Source organism: Ursus maritimus, unplaced genomic scaffold, assembly GCF_017311325.1.
Source record: "Ursus maritimus isolate PB19 unplaced genomic scaffold, ASM1731132v1 scaffold_22, whole genome shotgun sequence".
Classification (NCBI taxonomy): domain Eukaryota; kingdom Metazoa; phylum Chordata; class Mammalia; order Carnivora; family Ursidae; genus Ursus; species Ursus maritimus.
In genome coordinates, this window is record NW_024424675.1 from 36,262,267 (window position 1) to 36,280,210 (window position 17,944).

Genomic DNA, 17,944 nt, shown 5'->3' on the forward strand with positions numbered 1-17,944 from the left:
CTTCATGCATTCAATTTAAACTTCAAAAACTAGGGGCACTTGGCTGGCTCAGTCGGTTAAGGGTCTGCCTTTGGCTCAGGTTATAATCTCAGGGTTCTGGGATTGAATCCCACATGGGGCTCTCTGCTCAGCGGGGAGCCTGCTTCTGTCTCCCTCTGCCCCTCCTCCCTGCTCATGCTTTCTCTCAAGTAAATAAAAATCCTTAAAAAACAACAACAAACAAAACTTGAAAACCAACTCATTATCCCCTTCTCCACCAAGGCTGCCTCTCCCGCAGTCACTTCTATCCCAGGTATTGACAGCTTCGGTCTAGTTGATCAGGCAGAAAATTTTAGGAATTAACCCTTACGTTTCACTCTTGTTCCACGTGTGAAAGAATTAGCAAATCCTGTTGGTTCTGCCCTCGAAATACATCTGAAATGTGCCCCTCCATCGCTACCACTTTGCCGATCCAAACCATCATCCAAGCTTTGATTACTGGTCTTTCTACTACCACTCCCCTCTGTGATCTATTATGCAGCTAGAGTGATTTTGAAAACCAAAGATCATGCCACTGTCCTCAGAACTCTCCAGCATGTCCCTGCCTCCCTCAGAGTAAAAGCCAGACCCTGGCCTGCACTATAGCCTCTTCCTCAATCTCTGACCTATCCCTTTCTCTTCCAGCCTCTTTCAGCCACCAAACTGTTCCTCCATCACTTGAGGATCACTCCTACCCTCGGAGTCTTTGCACTTGCTGTTCCCTCTGCCTGGAGTGACCAATCTGAGACTCTTCAGATCTTCGCATGGTTTCCTCCCTTGTCTCGGTCAGGTGCATTTATTCAAATGTCACCTTTTCGGGGACCTATCTAAAATAACCTTCCCTTCCCTTTCTGTTCCCTTACCTTGTATTTTTTTTTTCACATTACTTGTCACTGCCTAAGTGACACACACACACACAAACACATTGTATATATCATCGTATATGTATTTATATAGTATATTTGTTTATTGTTGGTTCCCCCTCACCCCCATTAAACCTGGACTCCATGTACGTAGCAACTTTCCCTTCTTTGTCTATGGCCCCTCCACAGCAAAGGGCACAGTGCCTGGCATATGGTAGGCCACTCAGTATTTGTTAAATAAAAGAATGAATCACACACTTACCTTGTGGCTGGACCGTGCTAAGGCACTTGACATGGGGGCGCCTGGGTGGCACAGCGGTTAAGCGTCTGCCTTCGGCTCAGGGCGTGATCCCGGCGTTCTGGGATCGAGCCCCACATCAGTCTCCTCCGCTATGAGCCTGCTTCTTCCTCTCCCACTCCCCCTGCTTGTGTTCCCTCTCTCGCTGGCTGTCTCTGTCTCTGTCGAATAAATAAATTAAATCTTAAAAAAAAAAAAGGCACTTGACATGTACACTGCATTACTCATCACAACAGCCCAGGGAGAAGAGAACAGGATTCTTATCCCAATTGCACAGATGAGGGAGTGAGGCTCAGAGAGGCATGGTTCCCCAGGTCTATGTGAGGCAACTGGGTCACAAACTCTGACCCGTTTGACTCCAAAGCCCCTCCTTTTCCCTTCCCAACTTACTGTCTTCTGCTAGAACAAGGAGTATTTTCTGTTCTCTGCATCCTCTGCAGTTTCCAGAGCTATTCCTTGCATACAGTAGGTGCTCAATAAGGCAAAAATGACCAAATGATTCCTTGAACTATCACTCATGAACCAACAGCATGAGGACACAATCCATTCTGTAAATATTTATTGAGTACCTACTGTGTGCCAGACTCCGTTCTAGGTGCTGAGACACCTAGATATAATAGTGGGGGGAAAAATTACTGCCAGTGTGGGAGATTAACTTGCCAGTGAAGGGAGGAACAATAAAACAATAATAGTATGTTATTTAATGGTAAATACAATAGAGAAAACTCATTATAGCGGGAAAGAGGAAGAGAATTGGAAATGTAAAGGTGAGCAGTTGAGATCAGGGAGTGAGTGGTTGTATCAGTGGGATGGTGTATTCCAGGCCAGTGCTAAGGCTTTGAGGCAAAAACATGCCTATTGGATGCTGTGTTTAGAGTAGAAAGGAGGTCAGTGTGGCTTTGAGTGGAAAACTGGAAGGTCTGGCCAGAGTGGACTCATTTTCCTGCCTTGTAAGAAAGACTATGGCTGAGTAACTTCCCTCCCTTTTGGCAGGTCATATGCTTTCCAGTTCCCTCCGTGACCTACTTCCCTCTTTTATGGACCCGCCCCTGCAGTAGTAATCAGAGTAACAACGGCTAACATGTATCGAGCCCCTACTATGAGTTAATTGCAGTTCTTTACAGGTAATGAAACATTCTTCCCACAACCCTGTGAGGTAGGTTGTATTATTAATCTCATTTGACAGTTGAAGCAGCAGTCTCAGAGAGGTAAAACAACCTGCCTAAAGTCAACACAGCTGGGAATCATGGCAGAGGCAGAACTCGAACCCCGTCAGTCTGGCTCTTGAGTTTGTAATCTTTGGCTTAATAGCAGCCAATCACTTACATGCTGTCTAGTGGACATAGGAAGGACTCAATTTCTGGCTCTTAAAAGTTGAAATGAAAAGTTCCCATGCTTTTGCCGGACTTCCTTGCCAGTAAGATACTTCTGAGTTCAGAAGTGGCCCCAAATGCCCGCCAGCCGGGGGCCAAAGAAGCTCCTGAGAGTCCTCCCATCCACCTTGTTTCTTGGCTTTGCTGTCGCTGCTTCCCTGAACTCCAGGGCCAATGATAGGTCTGGGATGCCCAAACTCTGCATCCTGTCTCCCTAGCTTCAGTCTCACTTTACTTCTTTTGTCCTCCTAGCTGAGGGAACCAGCAAATAACTTCACCTCTTCAAGCCTCAGTTTCCTTATCTGTGAAATGGGGTTCATAACAATATCTACTCCAGAGGATCGTAAGGTTCAATAAACTCATGTCTGCAAAGCATTTAGCCCAAGGCCTAGCAAATAGTAAGGACACAATTCATATCTAGTGAATAAACAAATCTTCCTGCCACATTGAGATGGGAGGAGGTCTGTGTTGGGCAACTTTAAGAAGAAGAATAAATGCGTTCATTGAGTGCTTACCATGTGCAATATTCTGTTATTTATTATCTCTTTTAATCTATGCCTCAACTCTGCTTGTTACTATCCCATTTTTAATATTTATGTATGTATGTATTTATTTATTTGACAGAGAGAGAAGAGGGCAAGCAAGAGAGCACAAGGGGGACCTGCAGAGGGAAAGAGAAAAGCAGACTACTCTCTGAGCAGGCAGTAAGCCCAGTGTGGGGCCCAATCCCAGGACCCTGGGATCACGACCTGAGCCAAAGGCAGACACTTAACCAACTGAGCCACACAGACGCCCCTTACTATCCCATTTTAAAGACAGGAAAACTGAGACTCAGGCTTAGCAACTTACTTGAGGTCACACACATTGAAGTGACAGCTGGGATTTGAACTTCATCCTGGGCCCCTAATTTCTATGCTCTCCTGTCCTGCAAGAGATTTGCTTCAGACCCCTCATCAACTGCATGAGTAGAATCACAAGCGTTTCTGGAAAGCTGTGGAGAATGATAAGAGATCCACAGATCATCTTCCAGAATTCCAGCCAGGAGGTGGTACTGCCTCCCACGTACCTCACTCTTTGTTGGCTGGGAACAGAGCAATTTTATAAGTGGTTCTGAGTCTGGGATTAGTCCTGGCTCCTGGCGTACAGCCAGCTCTTAGCTCCGGATCTCCCATCTATAAAACGGGTATAACATTACTTTCCTCTTGGGAATCTGTGAGGATCAAATGAGATATGTCTAAATGCTTAGTGTAGCACTTGGCAGGGGTTAAGTGCTCAATAAATTACAACCGTCTTCACCCGGGCAAAAAGGGACATTCTCAAAAAGGCAAAACTGTAGTGATGGGGAGGAGATGATCAGTGGTTGCGAGAGTTAGGATGGGCGGGAGATGTGAATATATAAGGAATAGCACAAGAAAGTGTGGGGTATCCTTATTGTGGTGATGGTTACATGAATTTAGACATTTGTTAAAGTCTGTGGGACTGCACACCAAAAGAAAAACTAAAGTCGGGGCGCCTGGGTGGCTCAGCGGTTAAGCGTCTGCCTTCGGCTCAGGGCGTGATCCCGGTGTTCTGGGTTCGAGCCCCACATCGGGCTCCTCTGCTGGGAGCCTGCTTCTTCCTCTCCCACTCCCCCTGCTTGTGTTCCCTCTCTCGCTGGCTGTCTCTATCTCTGTCAAATAAAGAAATAAAATCTTTAAAAAACAAACAAAAAAAAAAGAAAAGAAAAGAAAAACTAAAGTCAATCTTATTGTATGATAGTATAAAAAATATTAACAACAAACATGGAATTGGAATTGGATTCCCTCGGTTTGAATCCTAGCTCTGCCCAATATTAACCATGCAACTTTTTAAGCAAGTGATTCACATCTCTTTCGACTCCAGAAACCAATATTGTGCTGTATGTTAGCTAAAATTTAAATTAAAAAAAAAAAGTGATTCACATCTCTGAGCCTCAGGTCCTTCATCTGAAAAATCGGGACGTTAATGGGATCCACCTCTTGGGGTATTTTGAGGAGTAAAGGAACACTTATAACTCTGCTTGGGACGTGGGAAGAGCTTCTCAAATGCTTATTTTTTAGTTTCTTTTAATCTTCTTCTTTTCCTTTTTCCTCCTAGATTTTGCCTGCCTCAGTCCTCATTGTGGCACAATTGCCAGGGAAGATGGAGCTTGGGGTCCCTTCCAGGTCTTGCAGCTGCAGCCTGTGTCTGCAGGGGGCGCTGGGGGCACACATTTCTCCAACTGGTGGGCGCAAAGCCTCCACCCTTGGGCAGGGAAGGGGGAAAGTGGCTTGTCGTGGCCTTGCAGATGGGTGAGCTTTTCAGATCTTGCAACTAGCACTTCTGGGGTTGACTGTAGCAGCGAAGCCTGAGAAAGGTCAAGTTCCCCAGGCCTGAAATATGGGCTGCTAATGGTGCCTCCACTAGACCCAAGCAACAAACCAAACAGAAACAAATTCACCCATGATCCCTTCAATCTAACACGGTCAGTGATCGGATTTTCACTTTCCCATGTTCCCTTCTGTCCCCATGATGTTATCATGGTAGGGTGGCTATTCACCAGCATGGCTGGAGCTTCCCAGTTTTAAAGGAAGCCAGAAATCCTTAAACTGTTAGCAACAGATTCCAATCTTATAAACTGTGAAGACTTAGAAAATGCACCCGTGTGGGCCTCAGATGGCCTGGAGACTGCCAGTTTGAGACCTCTGCAATTTGAGCTGTATCCTTTTCAGCACCCGTCTCATCATTCCTGAGCCAGATAAAACACATGACATCCAGTTCTTTGGGAATCTCAGATAAATCACAAATAATTTTTTAGCATAAGTATATCCCTTGCAATATTCGGGACACAGTTAAAATTATTTGTTGTTTATCTGAATTTCACAGTTAACTGGGCATTCACTGCGTATTTCTGCTTGCTAAATTTGGCAACCTCATTCGTGGGAGCACCTGGTTTGGGACAATGGCATCTGCTCTTGAAGAGGAAGTCTTGATGGACCTTGTACGTTCCGAGTAACTTCCATATTCTCTGTCAACTTGGAATTTTTTTCATCCAAGGGGCGATATTGCATTTCATGGGGCAAATTGCATCCTGTGGCTTTTCCTGAACTGGCTTCCGTCTGGATGGTGGAATTGGCAGACCCCGTGCCCATCCATTGGGGAGGTCCCCTGAACATTTCCCCCCAAGGTCCCAATGTTCATTAATTGCATGTCTATTTAGAAGGCAACTGTCTTTTCTTTTTCTGTTAGTCATGGCAGAAACAGACCATCTTGGGCTTATTTATATCTGTGGCTTTTTTAAAAAGAGAGAAAAGGAGAAATCTGGATCCTCTCACTTGGCAGGCTCACCGAAACAAATGGTCCTTTTGCTAAAACAGATCTGCACTGCAGGGCCGCTGTTTGCAGGTGGGAAGGCTGGGGTGGGGGGCAGTCCTAGAAGATGAGAGTTTTGATTTTTTTTTTTCCTCCCTCTCCAATGCTAAAGTGGCAGTAAGGGCAGTCTGGAAATCCGACGTCACTTTTGGCTCTGCCCAGGTTGACCTGATGTTTTTACAGCTAGAGCAGCTATCTACGGAGTGTGGTGGTATTTATCATAGTGCCACGGGCTAGGCTGCTGCAAACGTTTCACTGTCCCACCATTCGGTCAAGTGCAAGCAGACCTCTAAGCCCCATTTCTCCCTCCTCAAGTTGTCACTGTCACGATCATCATCTGTCATTGCCATTCATTGAAATGTTCTACCAGGCTTCGCACTAGGTACTTGCCATGTTATAATTTATTCCTTACCTCAACTCTACAAGGGAGGTCATATTATTATTCTGACTTTACAGATGAGGAAACTGAGTGAATGGCTCTGCCGATGTCTTCCCTTGCCTGCTCACCCTCGTCTACCTTGCTCAGTGCTCCTGGAGCATGGACGGCTGGAGCCCTGGGCTGGGAGCTTCAGCAGTAGATTGGAAGGGCGAATGGCAATTGAGGCTGAGCGAGCCATTCCTCTGGCTTCACCCGCAGGGCGTTTCTCCAGGAGCTTCTTCCCCTGACCCTCCTTCCGGGCTCTGGCAGCGGCTCCTTCTTCCCTGGCACTTTCAAGTGTGGGGGGCGCCCCCTTCTATTTCCAGCACCGGCGTTCCTTGCCAGCCCTTGTGGTTTCCTTATGTTCTGTGCATAAGCTTGTGGTATTCTCTGAATAGAGTCGGCTGGAACTGTTCTATTTCCAGCAGGCTAGGACTGGTATAGAGGCAGAACTGGGATTCGAACCCAGGGACCCCAAAATAACCTCTGGGCAAGAGGCCTCCCAGGGCTGCGCTCAGATTGCTCCTGCCAGGCACAGAGTCTGCCTTCTGACATAGGCCATGATCCGCTCTCATTTCTAGCATTTCCCCAACTGCAGGGAATGTTAAATGTATTTTCTGGGCCTGCCAGTATAATGACCCTATTAACAACACACACACACACACACACACACACACACACACACACTGATGCTGTTTTACCTGACTTGTTCTTAGGAACAAGCTCCTTGTGAATACTTGCACCTCCACCCCAAGTGCTTAATTAGAATCATTTCGGGGGCAAATCATTGAGCTGAGCCAAAGAGGCAATGAGAAGAATAATTATCCCTCAGTCATTGCCTTAAAATAGTTCATATCCAAGTCACCAACTCCCTGATTAATTTTTCAGGCTAGAATATCATGGGGGATGAGACCAAGCTTATCTACATGTGGTTTCCAAACTCTATCCTCACATGTGGAGATAGGGAGATATAGATATAGATATAGATATATAGATATGGTTCAAAACATATATGTATCAATCAGCACCCAGAAAGCAAATAATCTAATTAAAAAATGGGCAGAAAACATGAACAGACATTGCTCCAAAGAAGACATCCAGATGGCCAACAGACACATGTAAAGATGCTCAACATCACTCATCATCAGGGAAATGCAAATCAAAACTACAATGAGATAGCACTTCACACCTGTCAGAACGGCTAAAATCAACAACACAAGAAACAACAGGTGTTGGCAAGGATGTGGAGAAAGGACAACCCTCTTGCATGTTGGTGGAAATGCAAACTGGTGCAGCCACTGTGGAAAACAGTATGGAGTTTCCCCAGAAAGTTAAAAATGGAACTACCCTAGGATTCAGTAATCATACTACTGGGTATTTACGCCCCAATTACAAAACAAAAACAAAAACAAAAACAAAAACCAAAAAAAAAAAACCCAAAAAAAACCAAAAAACACTAATTCAAAGGAATTAGTGTTTTATTGCAGCTTTATTTACAATACCCAGATTATGGAAGCAGCCCAAGTGTCCCTTGATAGATGAATGGATAAAGAAGATGTGGTATATATACACAATAGAATATTATTCAGCCATAAAAAAGAATGAAATCTTGCCATTTGCAAAAACATAGATGGCGCTAGAGAGTATTATGCTAAGCAAAATAAGTCAGTCACAGAAAGACAGATACCATATGATTTCACTCATATGTGGAATTTAAGAAACAAATGAGCAAAGGAAAAAAAAAGAGAGACAAACCAAGAAACAGACTTAACCATAGTGAACAAACTGATGGTTCCCAAAGGGGAGATGAGGAGGGGGATGGGCGAAATAGGTGATGGCGATTATAGATTATACTTATCACGATGAGCACTAAGTATTGTATAGAATTGTTGAATCAGGGGCTCCTGGCTGGCTCAGTCACTGGAGCATGTAACTCTTGATTTCAGGGTTGTGAGTTCAAGCCCCAGACCAGGTGTAGAGATTACTTAAAAATAACAGAATGATAATTTAGGGCACCTGGCTGGCTCAGTCAGTGGAGCGTATGACTCTTGATCTCAGGGTCATGAGTTCAAGCCCTATGTTGGGTGTGGAGCCTACTTAAAGAGAAAAAAGAATTGGTGAATTACTATATTGTACACATGAATCTAATTTAACACTGTATGTTAACTATACTGGAATTTTAAAACGTAATAAAAATGTATATTAAAATTCTGGTAGGATATCTACTCAAATATATTCTTACTAAAAATAACTTTTTATTATGGAGAATGAACTGCGATAACATGCAACAACCTAGATCGATCTCAAAGGCCTAATGTTTATTGAAAAAAGCCAATTTCAAAAGGTTGCATGTGTATGATCATTTATATTACATTCTTAAAATGACCAAACTAGAGAGGTGGAGAACGGACTAGCAGTTGTCTGGGTTATAGGGACAGGGAAGAGGAATGTAATCCTAGGTAGTTACCACAAGGGAATTCCTTTGTATCTTGTTTGCGGTGTTTACGTGAATATATGAATCTATTTGCTATGGAATAAAAATGCATAGAATTATGTGTGTGTGTGTGTACACAAATAAATGTGTTAAAAACATGGTGACAACGGAATGAGGTCTGTGGTCTAGGTAAATACATTGCACCCAAGTCTATTCCCTGGTTTTCATATTGCACTGCAGTTACACAGAATGGCACTCTTGCAGAAGTTAGATGAAGGGTACATGATAGTCCATGGGCTAATTTGCTGCTTCCTGTGAGTCTACAATTATTTCAAAATAAAAAGTTTAAAAAAACCTTTCATTATTACCAAAGCAGAAGTACATTGTAGAAAGTCAGAAACATGGAACAAAAATTAGTAAGACCCTATTACATAACTCAGAAACTCCACTGTCAAACCTTATTGTATATCTTTCTAGATCTTTTATATGTTTATATATATATATGTATTCTGGGGGGGCTATTTTAAAAAAAGATAATATTTTAGAGGAGTTTTAGGTTTACAACAAAATTGAAAGGAAAATACAGAGATATCCTATTTGCCCTCTGCCCCCTCTCATGCACAGCCTCTCCCATTATCACCTTCACTCACCAGAATGGTACTTTTTTTTTTAAATCAAGGCTGAACCTCCATGGACACATCATAATCACCCAAAGTCTGTAGTTTACCTTAGAATTCTCTCTCATTGCTGTACTCTCTATGGGTTTGTACAAAAATATAATGACATACAGTTGATCCTTGAACAACATGGGTTTGAACTGGGTGAGTCCTCTCTACATGAATTTTTTACAGTATGGTACTGTATTTGCTCTGATTTTTTTTTAAATTTATTTTTAAGTGATCTCTTTACCCAATATGGCGCTCAAACTTACAACCCTGAGATCAAGAGTAGCATGCATCACTGACTGAGCCAGCCAGGGGGTCCCCCCTTATGATTTTCTATTTAATAACATTTTCTTTTCACCAGCTTACTTTATTGTAAGACTCCAGTATATAATACATATAACATACACAGTATGTGTCAATCAACTTTTTTACTGGTAAGGCTTCTGGTTAACATAGGCTATTAGTAGTTAAGTTTTGGGGGAGTCAAAAGTTATACACAGGTTTACGACTGTGCAGGGGGTCAGTGCCCCTAACCCCTGCATTGTTTAAGGGCCGATTGTATATCCATCGTTGTATCATACAGAGAGAGAATTTTCACTAAAGATTCTCTGTGCTCTGCCTGTTCATCACTCTTCTCACTCTGTCCCTGGCAAACACTCATCTTTTTTTTTTTTTTTTAAGATTTTATTTATTTATTTGTCAGAGAGAAAGGGAGAGAGAGAGAGAGGGAGGATAGAGAGAGGAAGGAAGAGAGAGAGGAAGAGAGAGAGGGAGGGAGGAGAGAGGGAGGGAGGAGAGAGGGAGAGAGAGGGAGGAGAGAGGGAGAGAGGGAGAGAGGAAGGGGAGAGAGAGTGAGCACAAGCAGGGGGAAGGGTGGGGGGGAGCGACAGTCCTGCTGAGCAAGGAGCCTGATGTGGAACTCGATCCCAGGACCCTGGGATCATGACCTGAGCTGAAGGCAGACGCTGAATGGACTGAGCCACCCAGACGACCCAGCCACTGATCTTTATATTGTGTCCATGTTTTCACCTTTTCCAGAATGTCATATAATTAGAATCATACAGTATGTTACATACATATGAGTTAATATCATACAGTAATCTTTTCAGATGGGCTTCTTTGGCTGAGTAATATACATTTAAAGTTTCTCCATGTCTTTTCAGGACTTGATAGCTCATTTCTTTTTAGCAGTGAAAAATATTCCCCTGATGGGTCTACCGCAGTTTATCCATTCATCAACTGAAGCAACATCTTGGTTGCTCTCAAGTTTCGGCAATTAACGAATAAAACTGCTACAAACACCCTTGTACAGGTTTTTGTGTAGACATAAGTTTTCAGCTCCTTTGGGTCCTTGCAGGCAGAGCCTGTCTCCCACAAGACAGGCAGATGAAGCCAGACCCTCGCCTCCCCAGCCTCAATGGCAGCTAAGGCACGTGACCCGGTTCTAACCAATGAGACACAAAGGAAACGTGGCTGGAGGCAAGTGCCATAGCATCTTCTCATATACTTATTAACAATAACATGATTTCACGCAGCGATCAGTTGGGGGAGGTGACCCACAGAAAGGCCCAGAAAATCCAAAGGCCCATGTGCTGCTGTATCGTTAGAACAGTCCTTCTCGGACCTTAATGTGGGCCTCTCCTTAAAATGCGGATTCTGGTTCAGTAGGTCTATGGTGGGGCCTAAGACTCTGCATCCCTCCCTCCCTCCCTCCCTCCCTCTCTCCCTCCCTCCCTTCCTTCCTTCCAAGATTTATTCATTTATTAGCGAGAGAGAGAAGAGGAACAGAAGAAGGACAAGCAGACTCCATGCTGAGCACGGAGCCCCACACGGGCCTCAATCTCACGACCCTAAGATGATGACCTGAACCAAAATCAAGAGTCGGCTGCTTAACCAAATGAGCCGCCCGGGTGCCCGAGATTCTGCATTTCTTGAGACGAAGTTAATTTGTATATCGGGACCCCCCACAAAAACGGAGGCTGCCCTCGTGGTCCAGCCCAGGTCACAAGTCTAACCCCTAAGTCAGCCTGAATTCAGAAGAAACACCTGTCAAGGAAACGTAACACACACCAGCCACAGTCCTCCCGCTCCGCTTTAGCTAGCTTACCATACCCTGCAAATGGGACCTCCTAGCCCAGCCTGTCATTTCAAGTTGCCTTTGCCTCTTTTAAGCTCTATAATACTCTTGTCCCAAATCCTTCGGCAACAGTGTTCCACTGCTTGTCTTGTTTCCCCTTGGATAACGGACATCAGGCTTGTTACTAGATTGTTTTAGTTTATCATTTGACACTAGGGAGCTCCCCGGGGTTACCAATGCTGCTGGTTCTTGGACCACAATCTGAAGAGCCGGGCATTCCATGCTTTTGAACACAAATAGGAGAAAACCCAACTGTATGTGATTTAAACCAGAAGGAAAGACATTCCCGAGAAGGTAGTTAGGGTTCGTTGATCCAGCAGTTCGACAACCTCTTCAAGGACTCAGGCTCTCTCCCGCTTTTCTCTCCGCTACCCTGGGCAGTTTGGGTTTAGTTCCCAGGCTTGTTGCCTCAGGTACACTAGACAGCTCCAGGGGCCATGCCCATGCGTGACTGGACTTTCAAAGGAAGAGGACAGCAACCTCTCCCATGCATCTCTCTATCAGTGAGAAAATCTGTCCTAGGAGCCTCCCACTCCCACCCCAGGGCTGCTGATTTGCACAAGCCAAGGATACCATTTTAATAGCCTACCTGAACGCTGTCCGGGAAGCGCCAGGAGGTCTTCTCCTCGTGCCCCTTGGCCAGAAGTGCATCACGCGTCCAAGCCTAAACCTGCCATTGGCAAGGGGAGAGGTCCTGTGATTGGCTTAGACCTGTAGTCCTCAAATGAAGGTACCTGGAGCAGCAGTATCCGGATCACCTAGGAAACTTGTTAGAAATGCAAATAAGAGGCTCCACCCCAGACCTACCGAATTAGCAAGTAGGGGTGAGGGGCAGCAACGTTTTCACGGGGCCTCCAGGTGATTCTGACGGACACTGGGTCAGCCCTAACTGCACATTAAAGTCACCTGGGGGAACGCTTAAAATTATCTGCTCGATAGGAATCAGGAGAATGGTTCCCTCTGGAGGTGGGCTGGGGTATAGACTGGTCCTGGTCCCTGCCTCCCTGTCCCCCTCACTTTAGGGTTTAGTACTGAGAGCCCCATGTCCTGAAAAAAACCCTCAGTCCTACCTCAAAGGGACCATATGGAACTTTTGGGGGAGCTTTGGGAAATGTTCTATGCCATCACCTGAGTGGTGGCTATGTGGGTGTACACGTGTGTAAAAAACGCCAAGCTATTCATTTAAAATTAGTGCATTTTACTAAACGTATGCTATACTGTAAAAGAAATACCGATGTCCAGGTCGTATTCCAGATCAATTGAATCAAAATCTCAGCAGAAGATCCCAGGTATCAGAGTTATGAAAAAAGTCTTCAGGCGCTTCTAATGTCCAGTCAGGGTTGTGAACTAATGTGATCAAATCACCAGAGGGTTTGTGAAAAGGAGGATTCTGGCTCAGTACATCTGGGATGGGCCCTGAGACTCTGCGTTTCCAATAAGCTCCCAGGTGATGTTGGACCATGCTCTGGGTAGTGAGATGTTGGACCATGCTCTGGGTAGTGAGAGCCAAGTTGAATCAAAATTTACCTTTTGGGGCGCCCAGCTGGCTCAGTCAGAAGAGTGTGCAACTCTTGATCTCAGGGCCATGAGTTCGAGCCCCACATTGGGTGTAGAAAGTACTAAAAATAAGTAAAAACTTCAAAAAAAATTACCTTCTTGATTTGGGAACAGAGAAGGGGGGCATTTCCATTGAACATCTTGGTGCTGGTTATGGAGGAGGAAAAAAGTTGGTAGGAGAGACGGATTACTTGTGGGGTGGGGAATTCTTGTGATGTTAAAGGAACCAATATTTAGTGTAAAGTTAGGAAGAATAGAAGGGCACACATGGGCAACCACACAAACACAAGCTCAGACAGCTGTTTCCACCCCCATCACATGCCAAGAGGTCCATGTTTGCCTGAGCTCTGGACCTAGCCAAGTCAGGGCTGAGAACCCTAGCCTGGGCTCAGCTTGCTTGTCCTAAAGTTACCCAGGAAGCTCTCCCTCTGGAGAAGCCAAGTGCAGCAGCCAGAGGTGCCCTGTCCTCTGCCCCACAGGCACTGTGGAAACTGATACAGGGCTGCCAGTTGGTCATCCAGATGGGAAGTTGGCAGGGGGAGCCCAGTCTTGGGTAGAGATTAATGACTCCATTATCTTCCTGGGCAATCATCCTGTCTAGGCCCCAGTCCGGAATATAGATATAAGGTATAAATAAAGGCCCTGTTCTGAGAGCACATTTTTCATTGTCTCTGGTTGGGAATTGGCCCCTAGAAACCCTTGGCTCAAACCCAGGAGATGACTTTGTTTGGCAGCACGACCTGGTTCATCTGGGGGCAAGTGAGAGGCCTCCTGAGCCCTGGGCTGAGGCTTGGGGTCAAAAGATGTATTTTCTTCTTTTTCTTAAACTCAGAAGCATTATATGCTTGCTGCAAACAAAACCAGAAGGCTTCATGTAATATAACAAGTGATGGTTCTTCCCCCCCTTCCCACTGCCTGAAAGTAAGTATGGTTCAATTGGTTAATATTCTTTCAAACATGTCTTTGGTTGTTGGTTTTTCTTTTGAGTCAATTTTTTTCTCAACTTGCTTGAGGTATAATTGAAGTACACAATATGGCACATATTTAAAGTATATAATTTGATCAGTTTTGACCTATGAAAACACCCATGAGATCTTCACCACAATTAAGATAGTGAACGTATCCAACACCCTTCATATCGACCATCTACCCTTGTGCCTTTCTGCAGACCCCACACCCTCTCTCCCCTACTACTGACCTATTTCTGTCATTAGAAATTAGTTTGCATTTTCTAGAATTTATGTAAATGGAATCATACAGTGCGTAGTCATTTTTGGGGGAGTGGGGTCTGGCTCCTTTTATTCAACAGAGTGATTTTGAGATCCATCCATTTGTTCCTTTTTACTGCTGAGTAATGTGGATGGACCACAATTTGTTCTCCATTTGCCTGTTGATGGACTTTTTAGATTGTTTCCAGCCTGCAGTGATTACAAATAAAGCTACTCTGAACATTTGTGTACAAGTCTTGGTGTGGACAAATGTTTTTGTTTCTCTTGGGTAAATGCCTACGAGTGGAATGGCTGGGTGGTATCATATATCAAGTAGCAGGTGCATATTTAACTTCTCAGGAAATTACCAAACTGTTTTCTAAAGGGGTTTACCGACTTCTACTTTCCCCCAGCAGTGCATAAGAGTTCTACGTGGTGGCCAACACCTGTTACCACCAGTCTTTCTCATTTTAGACATTCTCATGGACGGGTAGTGGTAACTCATTGTGATTTTAACTTGCCCTTGACTAACGACTGATGAAATTGAGCATCTTGTTACATGCAATTATTGGCTAATCCCAGGTCGTGACTAGTGAAGTGTCTGGGAGCAGGGGGTGGAAAGTGGCTTTAGAGCTGCTAACGTTGACTTCTCTGTGAGACACCCAAGCGGAGATGTCAGCGGGCAGCTGGGGACTGGAGTCTCGACTTCAGAGGAGTGGTCGAGGCTAGAGATGCTAATTCAGAAATTGTCAGCTTGTAAGTATTTAGAGCCATGAGACGGGATGAGATCACTAAAGGAAGAGCATAGATAGAGAAGTGGCCCCAGGTCTGAGTTTGGGGGCATTCGATTCCTTTGAAGCCAGGAGATGAGGAAGATCTGCTCACAGACTAAGAGAAGAAAGCGTCCGATGGCAGGCACCTGACATTGCAGTGGGGGGCCTCCAACGTTGGGCCACCAAGAACCACACCCTCTGCTAGTTACACTCTCGTGTAGCCCCGCCCACTTCCAGGCCTGGCCTGTTCTACGCAACCAATAGGACACAGCAGAAGTGACGAGCCTCACCTCCGACGCTTACGTCATGAGAAGCCCCGCAGCGCCCACCTTCTCTTTTGGAACAGTGCCGTGGGATAAGCCAGTTGCCATTGAAGAAGTTTGACCACTCTGGGACTGCCATGATGTGAAGAAGCCACGTGGAAAGACTCTATGGAGAGAAAAAGATAGCCAGCCAGTCCCTGCGAAGGAGCCACTTCGGACGTCCAGCCCGATCTAGCCTCGAGAGGATGTCAGGAGCAGCTGCTTTCTGGCTGCAACTGCATGAAGGACCCCAAGCGAGAACCACCGGCCTGAGCCCAGTTCACCAGCAGGACTATGAGGGATAATAATAAATTGTTACTTTAAGCCTGCAAATTGTGGGGTGGCTCATTATGCAGCAGGAGATAACCCAGGCGGGAGTGAAGGGAGACGGAGCAGCGCTCGTACCCCCACCCGGGGTGCAATGCCCTGCCGCCCAGACCCATGGGGAGAGGGGTGCTACCCCCCAGCTGGCCAGCTCACTGCACTCTGATGGGTCCCCTTCTCCCTGCTAAGAGGAGAATAAGCTGCTCTTTGTGCACACAGATGTGGCATCTGCCAAGAGCCCCACAGCCCCCAGGACCCTCACAAAAGGACAGCAAGGGAGATTTCCTGGGAACTAGGTCATCGGTTACTTGGACGCTTCAAACCTGGCAGGACAGAGAGAAGCCAGATAAATGGGGCTGAACACTACAGGAAGCTGCTGGTCCTTGTCATGGGGCAGACCCAGGGACATGCCACGGTCGGGAGTGGCTGCCTGCCTCCACTTGACCCCTTATCAATAGAAACTGCCTCTCTTTCTTTCTTGGTAGTTAAAACATTTGTAAATTAATAATAATAATATATATATGTAATTAAAATCCATCACCCCTTTCCACCCCCATTGAGTTGTCTAGAGGCAATCACTTCACCTTTTCTCACATTTATTTGAATAGGTAATATGGGCACGAGGTAAAAATTTCCAAAGGTACAACCTCGCTCCTCCCCCCAAAGGCAACCTCTCTTACCAAGTGATTACATCTTCCCAGAGATACGTTTGCATATGTCAGCATATAATATAAATATGCTTTAAAAAAACAGACATGGTGACATGCTATGAACACTGTTAAGCACCTTGCATTTTCACCTAACAATGTATGCTGAAGATCTTCCAGTAAGTACATCAATAACTGCTTTCTTATTTTAGGAGACTGCACAATGTCCCACTGATGGGATGGGTCATAATAGACTTAACCGGCCCCTATCGAGGGACACTGAGATGTCCCAAAAAGTTGATGTCAACTTTTTGACATTATAATGAAGTGGCAAAGAACCTTGTTCTCATGTTCTCCTTTACACGTGTGCCTCCACCTGCAAGGATTCCCAAGTCAAAGGGGCCATGCTTTTGTAATTTTCAGAGGTATTGACAAACTGTCCTCCAAAGAGATTGTACTGATGTACTTGTCCACCACCTTCATACTCAAGTGTCCGTTTCTTCTCACCCTCCCCAGTTCTATTTAAATAAAAATCAGGGGCGCCTGGGTGGCACAGCGGTTAAACGTCTGCCTTCGGCTCAGGGCGTGATCCCGGCGTTACAGGATCGAGCCCCACATCAGGCTCTTCCACTATGAGCCTGCTTCTTTCTCTCCCACTCCTCCTGCTTGTGTTCCCTCTCTCGCTGGCTGTCTCTATCTCTGTCGAATAAATAAATAAATAAATAAATAAATAAATAAATAAAAATCAACCTTTCTGATCATTGCTATCTAAGTGGTAAGGAATGGTGTCTCTGTACTTTGACATTGGCAATGTCTTATTAGGAGGGTATCTTCATGTGCTTAGTTGGCATGACAACCACTTCTAACCTTTGTAGCTATTTCTTCTAGTTGTTCTTTCCATAGAGCTAATTAATGTACATACTTATGTGGACATTTGTTGGTTTATCAGCTTTGGACATCATCTATTGACTTTTGCCCCAATACATGAGGATTTAGCTCACTTATATTATCCCTGTATATCCTCTGACTTTGTGCCCTTCCTTCCTTTTTATTTATGAAAAATATTCCTGACTCCCCACTTGTGGTAGTGATATCTTTTCTTTCAAAATAGACTTTATGAATGCGGAGCCTGGGTGGCTCAGTCAGTTAAGCCTCATTCTAACAGGTGCATAATGTTATCTCGTTGTTGGGTTTTTTTTTTTTAAGATTTTAAAAAAATTATTTAGAGAGAGAGCACGAATGGGTGGGGGGGGCAGATGGAGAGGGAGAGGGACAGAATCTCAAGCAGACTCCCCACTGAGTGAGGAGCCTGATGCAGGGCTTGATCCCACAACCCTGAGATCATGACCTGAGTTGAAATCAAAAGTTGGATGCTTAACTGACTGAGCCATTCAGGCACCCCTCATTGTTGTTTTAATCTGCCATTTCCTAGTGCAATTTCCAATTTCCTCACATTATGGCGAGCATCTTTTCATATGCTTATTTGCAATCCATTTATCTTCTTCTGGGGGGGTGTTTGTTTCAATCTTTTGCCCATTTTTATTCTTTTTTTTCAGTT